The sequence below is a fragment of the Macaca fascicularis genome, chromosome 6 (assembly GCF_037993035.2).
Source record: "Macaca fascicularis isolate 582-1 chromosome 6, T2T-MFA8v1.1".
NCBI classification, from domain to species: domain Eukaryota; kingdom Metazoa; phylum Chordata; class Mammalia; order Primates; family Cercopithecidae; genus Macaca; species Macaca fascicularis.
The window spans coordinates 4,168,856-4,190,350 of NC_088380.1; the positions used below are offsets into that span (position 1 = coordinate 4,168,856).

Consider the following 21,495-nt stretch of genomic DNA (forward strand, 5'->3'; position numbering starts at 1 on the left):
GCTGAATGTCGTCCCCACGAAGATACATCTACAGGCTGATCCCTGGTACTTGTAAACTGGCCTTTTTTTCCTCTCCTTTTTTGGAAAAAAGTACTTGCAGGTGGAATACATTTAAGGATCCAGAGACAGAGAGGTCACCCTGGGTTATCCAGGTGGGTCCTAAATCCATGACACGCATCCTTATAAGAGACAGGAGAGAAGACAGACAGAGGGGAATGCCTTGTGATGACGGCAGTATGGATTGGAATGAGGCAGCCACAACCAAAGGGCACCTGGAGTTCCCAGAAGCTGGAAAAGTCCAAGAAAGATCCTCTCTGGCGCCTCTGCTGGGGGAGGCCTGGCAGGGGGTGCTGCAGACACCTGGATTTGGGGCTTCTGGCCCCCAGAACTGTAAGAAAGTTTCTGTCATTTTAAGCCACAGCAGACACAGAAAATTAATAGTTCCAGCATCACAGAGCTCGACCGAGACCCCCTGGTTGTGGATGAGGAGGCAGCCAGGGAGGATTGAAAGCATCTGTGGGGCTGGGGCCCAGCTCAGGGCTGTCCCTGAGCGCGTTTCTTCCCCATACTCAGCATGGAAGGTGATGCAGAAGCAGCCATCTGATTGGCCACAAGCGGTCCAAGTTTTTTTTTTAAGTGTTGAACAAATGTTTGATTAAATAATTTATCTTCAACATATTGATGTGCTTCATGATTGGTATGAGTCATAAGTTGTATTTGAATCATTAGAAAACCTTCATTTTTAATTTACCTTGGTTAAATTATCCAACTCCTAGAATCCAAAAATGAATGTTGAAAAATATTAAGTGGCTTTTTTTTTCTTTGTTATGCCATTTCTGGTTGAAAGAGTCAGAACATAGAAACTTGAAAGGAAACCAAAACTTCAGTCCTAACACAAAATGAGGCAGCTGGTTATTGGGAAAAGAATTACCACAAGATTAACTCAGTGCCTGACATAGAAGGGACTTGTATTGAATGAATGAGTGGGTGAAAGGCAAACTTATTGGTGGGGTTTGAATACTGTGTTTACTTCTGGGTCAAGAAGCAGCAGTGCTTTCACGTGTATATTTTCATGATGCCATAAATGATAGGTTTTTTACATTTTCAATTTACATCATTTAACTTAATGTCTTTGTTATTAGAGGAGCCACACAACTTTCCTGGAAACCGGCCCATCTACCATTTTCCATCGTGGGTTGCTTCTTACACCTGCAGTTCACCTGCTCTCTCTGTCTTGCCCCTCCTCTCCTGCTCACCCACAGAAAGACTGAAAATAAGTTTGCCAGCTTGTTTTTCTATTTATACATTTGTTATTATTTTATTTTCTATTTGAAAAATGTTATTGTATTTATGGATTGTTTTGACTCTTTGTAATAGTTATTACCAATTAAAAGTCATGGTTTCACAGAACTTACACACTGGCAGATGATGTTGAACCACCTTATTTCTGCATTTATTATACTGCTCACTGCCTATTCACAGGTCAACTGAGCCAGGCTCTTCTACACAGAAATATGTACACCCACTGAGCATCAATATGCACCTCTTGGTAGTATAGCCTGTTTCAGCTGAAAGAAAGTCCAGGGGCAAACTGTATTCATGAAGCATGTCTGCCCATCTTCCTGGGCAATGCCAAGGAGGCATGGCCAGGAGGTGGGAACTGCCCGTGTAAGAGGCTGGAGTGGAAGGAAGTAAGTTGAGATTTCTTTGCACAAACCACAGGGAGCTGACAGAAGCTGACCCAGCAGGCCCATCATTCTTTGTGGTCTCCTGAGTACTAAGAGAAGATTCTTTTTCTGTTACCCCAATTGTTCCCGTTTAACATGGCAGTCTAAACCGGGCACAACTAGGCTTTTCCTTGACAAATCGTGTATCCTAAGGCTTGACAGTTGGAAATCAAAATGGCTCTGCTGCGTTCTTTAGGATCTGAGCCAGACAGGATGTTTAGAGAAACAAAAGTAGAACAGTGAAAACTATATACAAACAAACACACAAAAAAAACTTCCACAGTGGGGTAAAAATTTATGTCAGGTTTGATCAAAAAATTAAATGTCATTTTTTGGTCATTGATTTACTGACTTGCTAAAATTTTCAGTATACTGTAAGAAAAATACCCTTAGAAGAATGGAAGAATCTTTGGCACATACAACCTAAATAATTAAATGCAAGGAAGAGACCTCAAAAAGTAAAGGGTTTGATAAAAATGGTGACTTGACTTTCTTAGTGCTTTTAGAGACTTTCAGAACACACCAGGCTCAACAGAGTCCTGGGAGCACATGAATGTAACTGAGCACTGATTTTCAACAACTGCATGTTCCTTTCCAACACTGTGTGGGAGATGCCTTTGCAAATCCTGGGCCTGCTAGAGCTACTGATTCCTACTTAAGAAATTCTGGGCTGGGCACAGTGGCTCATCACGCCTATAATCCCGGAACCTTGAGGTCAAGGCAGGCAGATCACTTGAACCCAAGAGTTTAAGACTAGCCTGGGCAACATGGTGAAAACCCATCTCTACAACAAATACAGCAACAACAAAAATTAGCCAGGTGTGGGGTATGGTGGTACATGCCTGTAGTCCCAGCTACTCAGAAGGCTGCACTGGGAGGATCACTTGAACCTTGGAGGTGGAGGTTGCAGTGAGCCAAGATTGAACGACTGTACTTCAGCCTATGCAACAGAGTGAGACTCTGTATTAAATAATAATAATAATAAAAGAAAGAAAGAACAAAAAGGAAGAAAGAAATTCTGACAATAATAGATACCTGCCATATAATGTTGGATGTTTATGGAAGTTCTTTTTGGATCTACTTTATGGTTTGCAAAATATTTTTCAAAATGATACCTCTCAATGGACTTTTAACATTTCGTTTTTTGCAAGAAGACACTGGGACACCCATAATCTTACACATCATCTTGTTTTCTACATTGACCACGTGTCTTCCCAGACCATCGTGGACTTTATGGGCACTCCATATGAGGCCTGGGGACTTTGCCCCAGCCCGCCGTGTAACATCTGGCCTGTAACACTGGGTGTGGGTGAGAAGGGACAGCTGTGCTTAGGGGAGAGGCCGCTCTGAGGCACTGATGTCCCTTCACCAAGCCCTGATGAAGAGGGAGGTCCTGCTCTCATGGAGGGCTGGGGTGAGGGGCAGACTCACAGTTTCATTTTACACCTGTGTTTTGGGCATCTAAGATGTGCCAGTAGTGCTCGGTAAGGTGCTTGGATACATCAGCAGATACCAAAGGCAAGGATGCCCGCCCACGCGGCAATCATTTATACATGAAAGAAATTCAGACTGTGATAAATACCTGTCTCAGGGATATATGCAGTATATCAGGCTTAAGGGAAAGAAATGTAAACACAAGTACTTGTGTCTTTTTTGTCCATTTTTCACATGCGACTGAAGATTCTTTCTCTATCCCCTGCCCCAACTCACTTTCCATTGTGTCAGGAAAACTCCGGAAACCCTCTGCACCATGAGGAGAAGGATGGCATATTTTACATAATATGTGGCACTGAGAGTCTGCTTGGTTTTGAACCATACATTCAAAATACCGCTTCACTTTTTTAAATTAAAAAATGAGATCGTACTTGATCTTCTCCATCACAGAATGTCCTGAGAAGGTGGCAGTGGGTACCCGTCAGGAATGCCTCCTTCCTTCTGGGGAACTGGGGGTCAGTGAGTTCGTTTCTCTGGATGTTGGTTTCCTACACTGTAACATACATATATTCAACAAGAGACAAATGCAATAGGAAGAAGCGTGTTTTCTAGAGATGTATATCATTTGGAATACACATCTATCTGTGAATAACTTCAGTTGTTAATTCAATTACAAGGAGTGGGTTTGGTTCTATCTAAGTAATTTTAAACTCAGATTAACTTTCCATTTTGTATTGTTATAGCGTCAATTTCCCTATATATTTACTTTTGAAATTTTCTTACTGCCAAGATGCAATTTTAGATACTTTTGTTAAACGTAGATAATAAACACTAGCAACTTTGAAGATGGACACAATTGTACTAAGAGTGAAATGTCCTCCCTATTAAGGTTTCCTGTTGGCATTTGCCCTCTGCTCCATCCTGACTCCAGTCTGTGTCTCTGGTTTTGTTCTCTGTATGCTAGACTTCCACACGCCTGTGATACATCAGCTGGTGTTCTGTGCCCAGGTGTGATCAAGCCAAGGGTATATGGTTCGTAGCGGATGGGCGAGTGTATTCACAGAAGCTTCTGCTCATTACTATTTGGCCAGCACTGATGAGTGGGCGTGGGTGCCCCAACAGCAAGCACAGTGGCTGTTTCTCAAGGGATCCAGCCACCCAAACAGCCCCGGGGAACTAGACAACAGCCCAGACTCTTGGGGACAGCCCAGCGCAATATGTTGCGTCCTCAGGGTTGTTGTTGTGAGGTGCTGGTGAGAAGTCTGGTCCTCCTCTGGCTGGCCCAGAATGGACCCAGCTTTCAGAAGGTGCATGGCTGGTGGACAATGCTGCCCCATCGGCATGCTGCAAGCTTTTTCCCAGAGCGGCAGGACCCCTGTCAGAGCTCGGTGGCTCAGGCTCCATCTTCCAGTCCACCGCGGGGAGGCATAGGTGGGGGAGTCCCTGCTTCCCACTCTCCATCTGTCTTAGAGCAGGGTCCTGGCTCCACCTGTCCATGCCCTGCGGCTCCATCAGTTTACGCCCTGTGAAGTCACAGGTGGCTAGTTTCTTAACCATGTCTGTTTTCGTGCTGTTTTCACTCCTCTCTACACATACCTGTGAATGAGTTTATTCAATTCCCACATGTCAAGGACAAATGAAAATGAAACCTAGTCACAGGAGTGGCAGGTCCACACATATTCCTTCATGGACAAATGTGTCGCTGTGATAATTTTACGTAAATGACAATAATTAAGCATTATTTTGTTTAAGTATCAAATCCTGCCTTAACCAGAGAAGAAAAAAATCTGTGATCCAAACTGTTAGCTGGTCTGGCCTGTCCCTGGCATGAAATAAGATGCACCAAAGTGAAGATCAATTTCATTACTGGCTTAGAATCAAAGCCCAATATTGAAGAAGACAAACTCTAAATCAGCTTGTTTCTTTGGAGTGTAAAAATAGGTCATTTCACACATGTGTTAACCGTAAATTAATGCTATACATGCTGACAGAATGCAATTGTATCTTCAATAATGCTTATTAATGAGATAGTTAAATGAGAGAACATGCCGTCATCTCCTTTTGTTTCTCCTTTGACGTATTATTTTTCCCCATTTAGAAAAAAGGGCACCAGGCTGGTATGCCTATGAGGCTTATTTGTGCCAGCAGACTGTGAAGACTCTGGCAGGTGCTCCAAGAGCTTGGTCTCCAACTTAGCCATGCAGTTTTGCAGCTCCATGCCCTTTCCATGGCGGGTGAGGCTGTTTTTCAGGAAAAGCCAGGGCCACGTTCAGCCCTGTGTCTGGGTGCTCTGCTCACAGCCTGGGGGCAGGCCACTTTCCTGCCGTGAGAAAGCAGGTTTTGCAGTCAGTGTTTTCTCAGAGAAAATGCATTACTGTGTTTAGTGTGAGGAAGAAAGTGTTTATGAAAGGAGAAGTCTGGAGCCCCCGTCTGAGCGTGTGTCGCTGAACAAGTCCTGGCAGAGTCATCAGATCTCAGCCTTTGAGTGGTAACAAAGACTTCAGATTTCAAGCAGGTGGAACTGTGTGACTCCAGGACGGGTAATGGTTGGCTCCACATTTGTTTTATTCCCTTTTATCAATGGATGTGAGTAGGGTTTTTTAAATAATGTTTTCCACGTTGAATCTCGGCCAACGAGCCTCAAAGCCCTTGTGCACAGGGTAAGAACGGGGGTCACTCCTTTGAGACCCAATGCATAAGAAAGAAAATTAGTAAAAAGGAAAGCCAGGCTTTATTTGTGGAGATTATAATAAGGACAGCATCTTTTCTTTTTAAAAGACAGCTCAGAAGAGTGAAAAAGACTTGCAGAGGAAAGAAAATACGAGATCCCCCAGTGGACGGGAACTGACGGAAACTTTAGAAAGAGAATGGTAGCATTTTTTTGTGCTTGCAGCAGAGGAGCTGGAAGGGAACCTCGGGCTCACTGTGCACGGCATGAAGGCATACAGTAGGCGCACCGCCAGGCCTCAGAGTGTTTCCACTAAAACTTGCAAAGTTTATTCTAACATGCATTAGTTTTAACTCAGCATCATAACTAGGTAAGAAACAGAGCTGCCTGGGAAAATTAGGTGGGCAAAGCTGCTTTATTTTGATTTTAGTAGTTCTCCTGTACTTTTTGCACCCCCTTTCCACTCTGGAAGCACGAGTTACGTTGGAAGTCCAGAAGAGAATTTCTGTATTTCACATGAAAAGATCCCACATCCCAGTATTTTAGACACTGGGTGTTTCTGAAAGGCCATAAGCAGCAAGGACAGTGGACACGGGGCTGCGGATGGGCCTGCCGAACTACTGCCTCCATAGCTCCCTGTGTTTACAAACAGTTTTGCCAGCCACAGAAAGGATAGTGAGCAGGGACATGGTGAGGTGGAGCTTCAAAACTCCATTAAGGTGGAGCTAGGATCTCGGAGCAACTGCCTAGTACAGGTCATACCTGGCGTATTTGAAGGTCACTGTCCATCGAGAAAAAGAGGATTTGGGGACCACTGAGAAAAAGAGGATTTGGAGACACCTCAGAATAACTGAGGAGCTTGTAGGCACTGAAGATCCAATGCTACTAGAAGATGGGACTCAGCACTTTATGGTCTTTGGTAGTGAAATTTCAAGTTAAAGAATCACTCTGGTCCTTGGAGTGAGGTGATGACTGAAGGCAAGAACTGAAGAGACCAAGTGACCATATTACAGAACAGTACAGCAGGCACAAGCTCATGTGGAATGGACTGGTTACTTAGAACTGTGCTGGGCACATAAAAAAGGTCAGTCGTAAGCTTAGAGTGTTAAATCTGTGCCTTGAAGCAGCTTCAGAGAATTATGGACTTTCCACGTTTGTGCTAATAGATCCCCTTGTTTGCATGTTGCATCAGGGCTGAGTCATCTAAGAACAAGCTCAAAGTTTGAATCTGTGAGTTGACAAATGACAAGGCTAGTTGAATTCACAACCTCTCCAGGGATTTTGTGTGAAAGCTGAGGCTCTACCAAGAAGGAAGGGTGCACTGAGCATTGGAATGGGGACATACAAGAAGACTCAGATGACAGAGACTATGCAGAATCCTAAACCTCTCCACAGGTTCCAGTTTCCACCTCACAAATTATAATGAATTATGAACAGCAAAACCCATTTCAGTTACCTTGGTCAAAAAACAGCATTTATTGAAGATTATGGGTAACTTGAAGACCCCTAGAAAGTCCATACTATCTACTGCTGCTGGCTTTCAACATAACTCTCACCAATGATGCTGGTCATTGAACCCTAGAACTTCCACCACTGCCACTCCCTAAATGGTGACTTGCCTCCTCTGCCTCCTCCACAAAGGTGGGTCCCACCTGGGGCCTGCTCTCTTGAAGGACTATCTTCTACACCGCAGCCTCCACAAGACAGCTAACTGCAGAATATTTACCATAGGGCTGCACTTCAGTGCAAGAGAGCTTCATAGGGCTGTGCTTCAGTGCAAGAGAGCTTAGGAAAGCAAGTTCCTATCTCCTCTCTGGGGAAGTGGACACATGATATGAGGAAAATCCCCAAATAGAAGATGGTTGTTCAAAAGATGCTGGGCAGCCATGAAGCAAGGTGATTTTATGTAAGCATAGTTCTTGAATCCTTGTGCTTAGTTGTACCTACTTTACCTATGTTTAACGTTGGATTTGACATTAGAAGACACAGTTTTGCTCTTTCATAATAAGTAATAGTAATTTTCCTGATGCAAAAATTATCCAGAGGTGTGGCCTAGAGAGACCCTTTGCTGAAGAAGGGGTATTACTAAGAGGTGAACATGGAAGACCCGAGACCTGACTGCCAGACACCTTGTGTTGGGCCAAGGGGTGTTCCAGGCAGATGCAGGGTTGGTCACTTGTGCTTCATTAGCTTTCGTTTGAATATCACAACTGCCCTGTGAATCCAGCAAAGCCAGATGCTGCTCTTCTTGCTTACTAATGGCGAGGCAGAGTCCTGCTAGAGTGGCTCACATAGGGCCACAAGGGCAGTGAGGGACTGACAGAATCCGAGTCCCTTGTCTCACTTCACTAGGTCTTGTTCCATGACATCTGATGTCTCCAGCACAATTCACATCTTTCTGAGCATCAACCTTACTGTCATCCTCATCCAATACCGCTTGCTTTATGCATTCAGGGAGCCTTTTCAAGTGCACAGCATGGCACACCAATTGTAGGTCAAGGTCATAACAAAGAGATGTTTTGTTCCAGACTTACGGTCATATTCTTTTAGCTCTTTACATTTGTAGAACTCTTCCCTTTGTAAACACTTCCACATACTTTTCTTTCTGCAGGGCCATGCTGAGCCTTTATAATCCATCTCATTAGAATTTAGGCATGTGTTTCTGAATCTTCCTCACGAGTCTACAAGCTGATGGCAGATATGCTACTTGTCTCTCTTACACTTGTCCCCATATCTGTCCTTCAGGAGAGCAGCATGCTTGTTCACAGATCCCAACCTGGGCTCGGAGATATTTCTGGCCAGTTGTCTTGTCCTGCAATGTTCCTGGTCTTGTTTAGTTTGAAGTCAAGATTGTCTTCCCAGGAGGTCCATTATCTTCTAATCAGGTCAAGGCTAGCCACACTTCCACACTTCCAGCAACTCCACTCTTGTCTGTCTTCTGACTGAGGCAGATGATACTTTCACCAAATGACTAAACCTGGTGACATTCAGAGGATAGAGTATTGCTAGGGTTTAAGGCAGACCTTCAAGGTCACAATGTCATCCATGGTATTTTGGTTGGGAATTCTAGAGTCCTTGCCAAATTTATATTTGGACAACTGAGAAAAGTATCAAGTTATTTAGCAGTAATGAGTATGCTCTGGGGAGCTTTACATATGAACCTGGAATGACATTTAGTTAAAGAAATGTCAACATGTTGGGCTAGCTCTTGCTCTATAGACAAATACAGGGTAGAAGAATGTGTCAAAGTGGAAATAATCCTTATGAAAGAGGGTGGGTTGAAGTATCACATTAGTGCCTGGATGGCAACCCAGCCTCCCTTTGATGACTATTCTCATCCAACCACTACCACACTTACTATTTCTATTCAAAAAGCAATAGCAAAAGACCTTCATTGAGTAATAGGAGCTTAGCCATCATGGCAGTAAGACCTGGCTCCCAGGTCGGGCTGGGGTGAATCCATAGAACCTCAAGATGGGGCTTGAGTTCTGGGGTGTTCACTGAGGATCAGAAAGGGGAAACAGTCCCCAGTGACTGTGAGGCTGGGCTGGATAGAGAGGAGGATTTAGATTCACAGCGATGCATGCTTATCTTTTTGTTCTCTGATTCCACATTGTTCCTACTTCTGTAGGGAACAGCTACATGATATCAACTGATGTGGACATTTGGAACTGTCAAATGAGTCTCAAATGAATTGTATCAACAGATTGTGTATTCCTAGTTCATCATCATTAATCTTACAATGAACATCTGTATACCTCTATCTCTATCTCTATATCTATATCTAATCTCTAGAATATCAGGTTCTTTGAGCTACTTGCAAGTAATGTTACAAATTGCACACTTTACAGTTAAATAGAGACATGATAGGCACTGCTATATAGAGAACGATGATGTGTCTTCCTGATATTCTCTTGTTTCTTTCTTGGTACATTGGTCAGCTTGGGCTACATAAAAAAACACCACAGACTGAGTGACTTAATCAACAAAAATTTATTGTCTCACATTTCTGCAGCCTGGAAGTCCAAGATAATGTTGCAGCTGATTGGGTTTCTGGTAGAGGCCTGATTCCTGGCTTGCGAATGGTGATCTTTTCCCTGTATGTATGAAAGAGCATGGCCTTACCTCTGCACATACATCTCAAGAGAGGAAGCTACATGGTGTCCCTTTGAGGGCACTCAGTGCTATCAGATCAGGACCCTAAACTTACGAGCTAATTTAACTTTAATTACTTTTTTGATGCAAATACAACTACACTGGGCTTAGGGCTCAAGGTATGAATTTTGCAGGAACACAAACATTCAGACTATTAGATTTTGGCTAAAACTGAAGGATACTGAAGTTCCATAGCACTTGGCGTCTTTTGCTGAGGGAAGCTCAGACTCCTATTGATTAAGTCAATTTGTGGCTCATTCCTCAGCAATAATGTGGGGAGATCTTGTCCCTTGGAGAAAGATAACAGGGCTGTCCTTGGAAGCAGCAAAGGGAAAGGCATGGAAGTTGTGGGAAAGAGTCAAGTGCCAAGAGTTAGACTTGGAAATTCTGCTCATGGAGGTAGGTAGTGTCTGCACAGACCAAGCCTATGCTGGGCGAGGAGTCCCCTCCCGGCACCCTGCAGGGCTCTCAGTAGTGCTAGTGGGCAGGGGCTGTTATCTTTCCTAACTGGCCCTCAGATTGTTAGGGCATCTTCTCAGGAGACAATGACCATTTCCACAAAACAGAGCCCCAAGTTTTAAACTGCTGAATTTTCTAGTCACAGAGATATGACCTCATCGCACCACAAACCTTATAAATCAGGATACATTGGTTATATCTGTCACCAAACAATGACAGTGTTGACCCAAACCCAGTAAATGCATAGTTCATCTAAATCCATTGCTATTAAAGTTTAAATAAAATAAAATTTATTATAATAGGTCCCTAGAGGAACATATCATGTCATAAACTCATATGGACCAAAACTTTAAGATACTGAGTTGTACATAAATCAGATTTAAAATATTTGTTCTTATGTCAAGCAGATGATTATGAATGCAAATTTTTCTTCTTTTTGCTGGAATCCATTAAAATATTGATATAATTATTTTGAGTTTTTTGAAAAAAAAATACTATATAATGATGATATGGGAGCTGATATTTTTAAACTTCTACCATGTAACTTTTGAGAAGGTGTGGTGGTTAATACTGTCAACTTGATTGGATTGAGAGATAAAAAGTATTAATCCTGACTGTGTCTGTGTGGGTGTTACCAAAAGGGATTAACATTTGAGTCAGTGGGCTGGGGAAGGCAGACCCACCCTTAATCTGGTGGGCACCATCTAATCAGCTTCCAGATAATATAAAACAGGCAGAAAAACATGAAAAAGAGGGACAGACCTAGCTTCCCAGCCTCTGTCTTTCTCTCCTGCTGGATGCTTTGTGCCCTCAAACATCAGACTCCAAATTCTTCAGTTTTGAGACTCGGACTGGCTCTCTTTGCTCCTCAGCCTGCAGACAATCTATTGTGGGACCTTGTGATCATGTAAGTTAATGATCTTAATAAACTCCAATATATTACATATGGAAATATTTAATATATGTTATATTAATCATATTATATGAAATATATATTAATTATATATAATATAATAGATATTAATTAGTATATAATATATATTTAATATATAATATTCTCAATATTCTGTTCCTTTAGAACCACTTCTGGTACCAAAATCTGTCTTAGAATCTCTCAGAAAGACAGAACTAATAGGAGATATATATATATACATATATATATGGAGCTCTTTTGTTGGTTTTGGGGTTTCTGGATTTGGTTGCTTAATATGATTACATCCAAAAATGCTAAGGACTCTACTTTTAATAGTATGGAGAACACTGATAGTCCTTGGCATTAACTGTTTAAAGAGTTATGCAAAATAAATGCATTTGACATTTGATTCACCACTCCTAAGAGGCAAGGAGTTTAGTGACTCTATACATAATACCTTTGGTCACATGTGGAGAACCAAGGAACATAACGAAACTGGTTGACTGCTCCTAAGTTCAGTAGACAAAGTGATGAAAGAAAATGATGAACTCAGGGATTCTGTCTCCTGGCTTCAGAAGCAGTTACTGAGCCTCAAATATGCTAAGATTGCTGAGTGAGAGTCTTATCTCCTGTAGAGAAGGAACTAAATTTGTGGAAAAACGGACACAGCTTTTAGCATACCAGTGACTGATCTGTAATGGAAGATGCATGCACAGCCTCACCAAGAGTCTACTGTTAAAGTGAGGGCTTTGATTGGAAAAGAAGGGACCCCTGCAACTTGGAATGGGGACATGTGGGAGGACCCTGATGAAGCTGGGGACACTGAGTTTGTAAACTCTGATGAACTTTTTTACCAGAAGGAACAGCTTCTCCATCCCCAGTAGTGGCAACATCCCCTCCCTGACCCATCCTGCCATCAGCCTTTCTACTTTTGTCTGAGGTGATAAACCCTGCGCTACCTGAGGCCACAATGATGGCCTCCCCTGAGGCGTTGCCAGGCAAAATAATGTTGATGCTGCTCAGGAGCCACACTCAACACCCCTGTTTGCTTCTAGACCTAAAACTAGACTAAAGTCCTGGTGGAATCCTGGAAGTAAGGTTGAGATTGTGACCCATGAGGAGGTGTGCTACACTAGAAAAGAACTGTTTGAGTTATCCAATTTATATAAGCAGCAATCTGGAGAACAGGCATGGAAATAGATATTAAGGGAACGGCATAATGGTGGAAGGAACATAGAGTTGGATCAGACTGAATTTATGTATTTGGGCCCACTAAGTAGGACTCTGCATTTAATGTTGCAGCTCAGGAAGTTAAAAAAAGGTTCTAATAGTTTATTTGCTTAGTTAGGTGAAATATGGATTAAAAGATGGCCCCCTGTGGGCAAGCTGGAAATGCCTGATATCTCTTGGTTTAATGCAGAGGAAGGGATCCAAAGGCTTTGGGAGATTGGGATGATGGAGTGGATTAGTCACTTTGGACCTACTCATACCCTTGACAAATGTCTTGAGAAATAGATTTGTAAGGGCAGCACCTGCATCTTTGAAAAGCCCTGTAATTGCTTTTCTCTCTATGTCAGATCTAATGGTGGGAACCACAGTCACTCAACTACCAAATTTAAATAAATGGGAATAATTGGATCCCGAAGTGGCAGGGGTCAACTGGCAGGATTCAACTGTCAAAGGTAAGGTGGGCTTAGCTACCATAATGGGCAGCAAGGGCAAAGTGGCAATCAGAATAGTCTGACTCTTGTAGAGCTCTGGCATTGGCTAATCAATCACGGTGTTCCTCAAAGTGAAACTGATACTACATTCCTATTTAAATGATACAAACAGAAAACTTCTAGGTCAAATGAACAAAAGACTAATTTGAATTATAAAAACAGAGAATCATAGTCCTTCAATCAATTTCCAGATTTGAGCCAGTTACAGACCCAGAACCCCTTGAATGAAGGAGAGGCCGGGTACCCTTGAGGAAGGATCCCACTATGTTACTGACAATTTATGCAGTGAATCATTCTCTCATCCTTCCCCAAGGAGACCTCTGGCCTTTTACCAGGGCAACTGTGCACTGGGGAAAGGGGAGTGATCAGACATTTTGGGGACTACTGGACACTGGCTTTGAGCTGGTGTTGATTCCAGGAAACCCAAAATGTCACTGTGGTCCTCCGGTTAAAGTAGGGGCTTATGGAGGTCAGGTAATTAAAGAAGTTTTAGCCCAGGTCTGACATACAGTGGGTCCCTGGACTCATCCTGTGATTATTTCCCCAGCACCAGGATCCATAATTGGCATAGATATACTTAGCAGCTGGCAGAATCCCCACATTGGCTCCCTGACTGGGGGGGGGGGGGGGGGGGATGAGGCCTATTATGGTGGGAAAGGCCAAATGGAAGCCATTAGAACTACTCTACCTATAAAAATAGTAAATTAAAAACAATATTGCATCCCTGGAGGGATTGAGGAGACTAGTGCCACCATCAAGAACTTGAAAGACACAGGGGTAGAGATTCCCACCACATCCCCATTCAACTCTCCCATTTGGCTTGTGCAGAAGACAGATGGATCTTGGAGAATGACAGTGGATTATCATGAGCTTAACCAAGTGGTGACTCTAATTGCAGCTGCTGTACCAGATGTGGTTTCATTGCTTGAGAAAATTAACACATCTGCTGGGACCTGGTACGCAGCCATTGACTTGGCAAATGCTTTTTTCTCCACTCCTGTCCATGAGGCCCCCCAGAAGCAATTTGCCTTCAGCTGGCAAGGCCAACAATACACCTTTACTGCCCTACCTCAGGATCATATCAGCTCTCCAGCTTTGTATCATAATCTTATTTGGAGAGAAAGTGATTGCTTTTTACTTCTGCAAGATATCACACTGGTCATTACATTGATGACGTTATACTGATTGGATCCAGTGAGCAAGAAGTAGCAAACACACTGGACTTATTGGTAAGACATTTGTGTGCCATGGGATGGAAAATAAATCTGACTAAAATTCAAGGACCGTCTACCTCAGTAAAATTTCTAAGGGTCCAGTGGTGTGGCACCTGTCAAGATATTCCTTCTAAGGTGAAGGATAAGTTGCTGCATTTGGCCCCCTCTTACAACCAAGAAAGAGGCACAATGTCTAGTGGGCCTATTTGGACTTTGAAGGCAACACCTTCCCCATTTGGGTGCGTTGCTCCAGCCCATTTATTGAGTGACCCGAAAGGCTGCCAGTTTTGAGTGGAGTCCAGAACAGGAGAAGGCTCTGCGACAGGTCTAGGCTGCTGTGCAAACTGCTCTGCCATTTGGGCCATATGACGCAGCAGATCCAATGGTGCTTGAAGTATCAGTGCCAGATAGGGATGTTGTGTGGAGCCTTTGGCAGGCCCCCATAGGTGAATCAATGCAGAGGCCTCTGGGATTTTGGAGCAAGGCCCTGTCATTTTCTACAGATAACTACTCTCCTTTTGAGAGATAGCTCTTGGCCCATTACTGGGTTTTGGTGGAAACTGAATGTTTGACTATGGGTCATCAAGTCACCATGTGACCTGAACTGCCCATCATGAACTGGTTGCTTTCTGACGCATCTAGCTGTAAAATGGGTCATACACAGCAGCATTCCATCATCAGATGGAAGTGGTACATATGTGATCGGACTCAAGCAGGTCCTGAAGGCACAAGTAAGTTACATGAGGAAGTGGCTCAAATGCCCATGGTCTCCACTCCTGCCACCTGCCTTCTCTCCCCCAGTCTGTGGTGATGGCCTCATGGTGAGTTCCCTATGATCAGTTGACAGAGGAAGAGAAGACGAGGGCCTGGTTCACAGATGGTTCTGCACGATATGCAGGCATCACCTGAAAGTGGACAGGTGCAGCCCTACAGTGCCTTTCCAGGATATCCCTGAAGGGCAGCAGTGAAAGGAAATCTTCCCAGTGGGTGGAACTTCGAGCAGTGCACCAGGTTGTGCCCTTTGCATGGAAGGAGAAATGGCCAGATGTGCGATTATATACTGATTCATGGGCTGCAGCCAATGGATTGGCTGGATGGTCAGGGACTTGGAAGAAGCATAACTGGAAACCTGGTGACAAAGAAATTTGGGGAAGAGGTACGTGGAAGGACCTATCTGAGTGGACAAAAACTGTGGAGATATTTGTATCCCATGTGAGTGCTCACTAATGGGTGACCTCAGCAGTAATAGAAGACATACAAATATTATAATGTAAATATTAACAACATTGATTGTATTTTCAGAGTATTTTGGAAGAGCTATGATTAAGAATTTTTAGACACTTTATTTTCTTAATCAAAAATATCCAATTCCTGATCTTTTGTTGGAATATCTCTTCCCTCTCTCCCTCTCTCCATCTTTCTCTCTCCTCTTTCTTCATTCCTTCGACTGTGTTAATATCCATGCTGATAGAGGAAGTATAACACAACCAGTATGAAATAGTGAATGCAGCCGAATCTCTTGCCTCCTCCATGAAGCATGTACTTTAATTGGAGAGAAAAATAATGTGAACCACATCTTGAGTCAGATGAACTGACAGATTGTTAATATATGACTTAGTGCCATAGAATTATATTAACACATGGAAGAATCAGAGGACAAGGGTCTCCGTGGAAGCACAGGTTGTCTGCATTTGCAGCAATGCATGCAGGAGTAAGATGTACTGAACACACATTGCAGGGTCTATGCCATGACTGGGCACTTTCTGCTTTGCAGGATTTCTGGTCTGAGAACCTACAGAACAGAACTCATCTTAGAGGAAGACCGATTCTTGTCAGTCACTACTGATATGTTTACCTCCCGACAATCCCATTCTCTGTGAAATTCTTTGTAAGATATGGTTATAACTACAGGACATTATTTTTCTGGAACATCTTCTGAACTGCCCAGGCAGATGCATGGAAGGAAATAAAGGCAGGCGGGTTTTGAGAACATGCATCTGTAGGTTTAGTTGCAGAGAGTCTCGGGAGATGCAGTGGCCCGTGGCCACGTAGCTGAACCAGTGACTGCAGACACAACTTCACGCTATTGTTTCAGCCTCATGGGATCCACGCTGTGTCCTGCTATCACCTTGGCCAGCCTTAACTGGGGCTTTCTGTCTCCACCAGGTAGTCAAAGGCATGCACATATTCCACAGACAGACTCCCAAAAACACTGTAGCCTGGAACAATTTCAGGGAAAATATGATTTTTAAGGCAGCCTCTGGGCTTGCACGGCTCCCTCCAAGCACTTCCCTGAAACATCTCCCTGTAGCCGACGCCAGACGGCTCCCAACATCTCAACTGCTTCATTTCTCTGTTTTTCCACCTTTGCTGTTGTTCTGAATTAAACTGCTGGAGAATGAAGCATTTCATATTCTGACAATGCCTGTGAGGGGTTCTTTACAGTGCAAGATAAAACATAAACCCTTTAATTAATTCTCTTTAAAAAATAGCAAATACTATTAACCGTTCTAGGATCTTAATAGGTATACATTTTCAACGTGCCTTCCTGTTTTAATTCCCTCCGTGCTGCTACTGTATTACAGATTATCTCTCCATATATAATTGCCTCCTCGGTGGCACACTCTATTTTTGGAATATTGTTTTAACAACACCTTGAACTCCAGTCATTCAGATGTTGCTGTCGTGTCCCTGGCATATGTGATTTTGACTGAAATTTATGTATCTCAAAAAAATGTCTGGAAATGGTCAGGATACTAATCAGGAACACGGAAAATTTAAGGCAAAAGCAATTTCATCTCAAAACAAGGACTCAATAAGTTTAGAATGTCTTCACATGATTTCAGCTCTGGGCCTAGCAATTAATTTCCATATGCTACCTGGTTTTTATAATTATAATATAATGTGTGATATTGTATTTTTTCATTTTTCCACCTTCTAATAGTAATACAGATTTATATCTCGCTCAGTAGTGTATAATGTACATAAAAGTAATAAAACTGTATTTAAATACACATTTTTATAATTCAGGCTTATCACACTATTTTTCCTGAGTAGGAAGTTCTACCCATGGTTGAAAATACATGCTAATTACCCCAGCCTGGTTTTGAAGGACCCAAACATCAGTCCAATAAACACTAGACAAATTTTCCAGGTTGAAAAGAATAGCATTGTTCTGTGTTAATGAAAAATAATAACAGGACCTCCAAGACCCACGGATTTTCCAATTACATTTGACAAAGTATAGCCACTATTTCCCCCAGGGTGTGTAAGAAAGTCTGTTTATTTGTTTGCTTATGTATTCATCCATTCTGAGCAGAATATGGCTCACCTTATGTGGCTGATGAGAGAAGGCACGGGTGGGCCGTGGTTGAGAATGGCAAGAGATGCAGGCTTCGCATTACTGGTTGGTTGACATCCTGCAATCAGGAGTGCGTTTTTCCCGCCTCTGTGTTTTCACAAAGAGAAACAGACACGGGAGTGGGGATGACCAGTGGGTGAGGTCAAGCCCAGCCATGGCACCATTAACCAGATCCAGAGCAGAAAGGTAATGTAAGAGTTTTTGCTCCTCTAAGTACTGCTCCCTGGTACAAGTATGAAGCTCCCTTTCTGAGAGAGTCCTGATTAGGCGGGAGAGCAGCTTTTTTGTTTTTGCATTTGATAATTAACCATGTGTATGCTTTCTACTTCAGATGCATTATAGAATTATTATTATAAAATCTTACATCATCACAGGAAATACAAAAGCATTGCATATGGCAGAGTATAATCGATTGAATGGATCATGAATACCTAGTTCCAAGGCTATGGATTTTAATTCTGATTAGGTCATGAAACCATTTATGCTCAAATTTTGTCTCCAGTCTAAGTAAATAAAGGTTTAGTAAGCCCTATAATATTAATGTTTAAAGTGCTGTGATAGCCTCTTTTAGTTATTAATATTGTTTATAGATACACGTGTACTGATAAAATGATCCTTCAACCATACAGAGAGAAAACAAATATTATCACTCTAATGTTTAGAATTAATTCAAAAAGCAACAGTGGAACCTCAACCTACAACCTCACATGGCATAAATACAAAAACGAGGATAGCTAATTGAATAACTAGCAATGTAAACATTAAAATTAAAATTTTCTCATGCATTTTTATTCTTTAACACTTAGCTAATCCGAGCAGTATTTTGTAAATGCTAATTCACATTCCAGAAGCCCTTTAATGTGGTAAAAACTCTTCTCCCTGGCAGTGAGAAAGGGAACCTGTGGAACTTCACCCTGAACAGGACCATCACCGTCACCACCGAACCTGCTCAGGGCACAGGCAAGGTCCCAGCGCACAGTTCTGCATCCACACGGCCTCAGAGCTGCTCCCTGATGGTTCGGCAACCCCCGGCAAGAAAGCGGTTCCCCTAAATGCATTATTTTTTCTCACACATAAAACGTATACCTTACATGGTAGCTTCATATTATATTTAAATGCAATTATATACCATAGTATGACTTCTTAAACTGAATATACAGGCTACAGTTCTACATTTTCCTTATAATAGAGGTAAATTATTTAAATATCAATTATGCAATGACCCTCTATGTACTCTAGAAACAGATACAGGCTGTTCAGCTTACATCCATGACTCCACTTGCCCTTTGAATTTTTTTTATTTTTAGTTTTTTGCCCCAATTCATACACCACCTTATTTTCTTTCTGCCCTTTCATCACTCTTAAGCAGCTTCCTTGCTTCTTTCCATAGCGATGGTCTGGGGCAGCTTTAATCTGCTGCTTCTGATCTTCTGTTCAATGAAAAAGAGTTGATCAGTGTGTTTGCATTGTATATAAAGACGGTACAAAGATACAGCCACTTGGGAAAACAGTCTGGCAGTTCCTCAAAAGTTAAACACATGGCCCAGCACTCTCAGTGCTAGGTATGAGCTCAAGAGACTTGAGAATACATGTCCACACAGAAACGTGTCCATCAGTGCTCACAGCAGCATTATTCATCTTAGCCAAAACTCAGGAACAACCCAACTGTCCATCAATTGATGAATCAATAAATGAAATGAATGGGGTATATCCTTACAATAAAATACAATTCAACTACAGAAAGGAATGAAGCACTTAAAGCTTGCATGCTATGACACGGTGAACCTTGGAAACATTATGGTAAGTGAAAGAAACCAGTCACAAAACAACACATCTCATACGATTCTATTTACATAAAATGACAGGAAGGAAAGAGCCATATTCAGAGACAGAAGGAAGATTAGCGATTGCCCAGGGCTGGGGCGAGAGGGCAGGGGATGGTGGGGGCGGGGATCACGAAAGGTTACAGTGTTTCTTTTGGAAGTGATAAAAATGCTCTAATGTTGTCTGTGATGACGGTTGCAAAACCCTGTAAACATACTAAAAGCTACTTCATTGTACACTTTAAGGGAGTGAATTGTGTGGTAGTGAGTTGTATCTCAATAAAGCTGTTACCAAAACAAAACAAAACTGACTCATGAGCAGTGTGTCAGAGCCTGAGAAATACTGCTCTCCACGAGTGGTCTGGCTGACTTACCAGATACTTACAAACTTTATTTTCTGACTCCTGCATATTTTCTGGAGAGTGAGTTCTACAACTACAACATTTGGAAGGTTAGTTAATTCATTTTATGCAAAGAAGGATCTCCAGTGATTGAGGACACACACTTTAGCCCCACAAATGGACATCTTGACACCAATGTGTGAAAACGGGTTAAAATGACACGTCAAGGGTAGCATGCTTGGGTGGGGTGGCGAAACAGAAGCTCTGCAGGTGAGAGGAGCTGAGTCAGGTGGGAGGGGAAGGCGAAGCCGTGGGGTGCAGCTTCGGGAAGGGGGCAAGTGTGGCCGGACAGGCTGGCAGAGCAGCCCCTGAACAGCTCTGCCACCGTGCAGGTGTCCTGCTTTCACATGACTTCACTATGCACACACAGCACGTGCAGACCTCACTGTCAGGGCACATATAACCCTGGAAACGCAGGGAAAGGCCCCTCCACTGCGCCACGTCCTCCAGCTTCCCGCCAGCCGTGCTCCTGGTTCCCAGAGCCCAAAGAGAGACAAAAGTAGCCAGGAAATGTTTGGAGACCGAGTGCAGGAGTCTAAAATCATACTGCAGCCCCGAGAGAGTATCCAAGTTTGATTTTTAATAATTCACAAATAACTAGTTACATGTGCCACAAATTCCATTGTGATGCCATTTAAGCCAATGAAAAGAAATTCCATCAAAAAGGAAAAACATTTCCTTGTTTCTGAACCCAGTCCCAGGCACAGAGCTGACCGTCTAGTCACCTGCAGCACAATGGCTTACCCACTGAAAAAGAGCTATATGACAATATGTCTTAGGAAGATTCTGGCTTTATCTTAGAATAAACGGAACGCCCATGGAGCTCTGTCCTAACACTTAGTGAGAACAGACAAGGCCAGACAAGCAGATGGCCAGAGACAGAGAACGCCTAAGATCCTGCATTTTTCCTTCTAGCCATAAGGGGACACAGAACCCAATGCCACAGAGAAGGCAGGTTAAAACTAATCAATATTTTATGCCATCAGCTGGCCTGGCATATTACAGTTATGACACATCTTTAAAAGCAGGATGAAAGAGATAAACACAATGATTGCATTAAAATGTCAAGAAGCAAGTGTGCCAGCGGCGATGGGCTTCGGGGGTTCCTCCCTCCACACACAGTCCAGTCACGGCACCAACATGCTGGAGCAACGTAGGACTGGGCCTTCCCTGGTATTCCTGGAATCTCAAAGATCACAGCCTGTGCACAGAGGCTGCGCATATTAATTTACAACAGAGGCAGGCAGGAAAATAAAACTCTCTGTGGTTCTTCTCTAGGGCAAGAATAATTTAAACTAACATAAATATAAAGACAAACAGAGAGAGGGAGATGAAGACAAATGTGAAAAAGAGGAAGAAGGAGGAAGGAAGGAGGAGGGGGAGGAGGTCCAGAAGGTAAGAATTCCTGGTAAAACATAAGTAACGTTGAGCTGACAAACAGCAACCTCCAAGTACCCGAGCATGCTGCTAGGACCGAGAGGCTCATTTTCTCCGGTCCTTTTGGCAGTTTCTTTGCCTGCTGTAGATTGAAGAAAATAGGAATAAGCATCTTTCGACCCACAAACAGATGTGCTTGATAAAGAAAATGTCAGCAAAAATACTAAAGCAATGTGTCACAG

The 21,495-nt window shown here is 42.8% G+C and overlaps 1 pseudogene; it reads left to right on the top strand.

Moving 5' to 3' along the window:
- Positions 1 to 236: 236 nt before the first annotated feature.
- On the top strand, positions 237 to 18,704 carry LOC141407145 (uncharacterized; annotated as a pseudogene).
- The last annotated feature ends 2,791 nt before the right edge of the window (positions 18,705 to 21,495 follow it).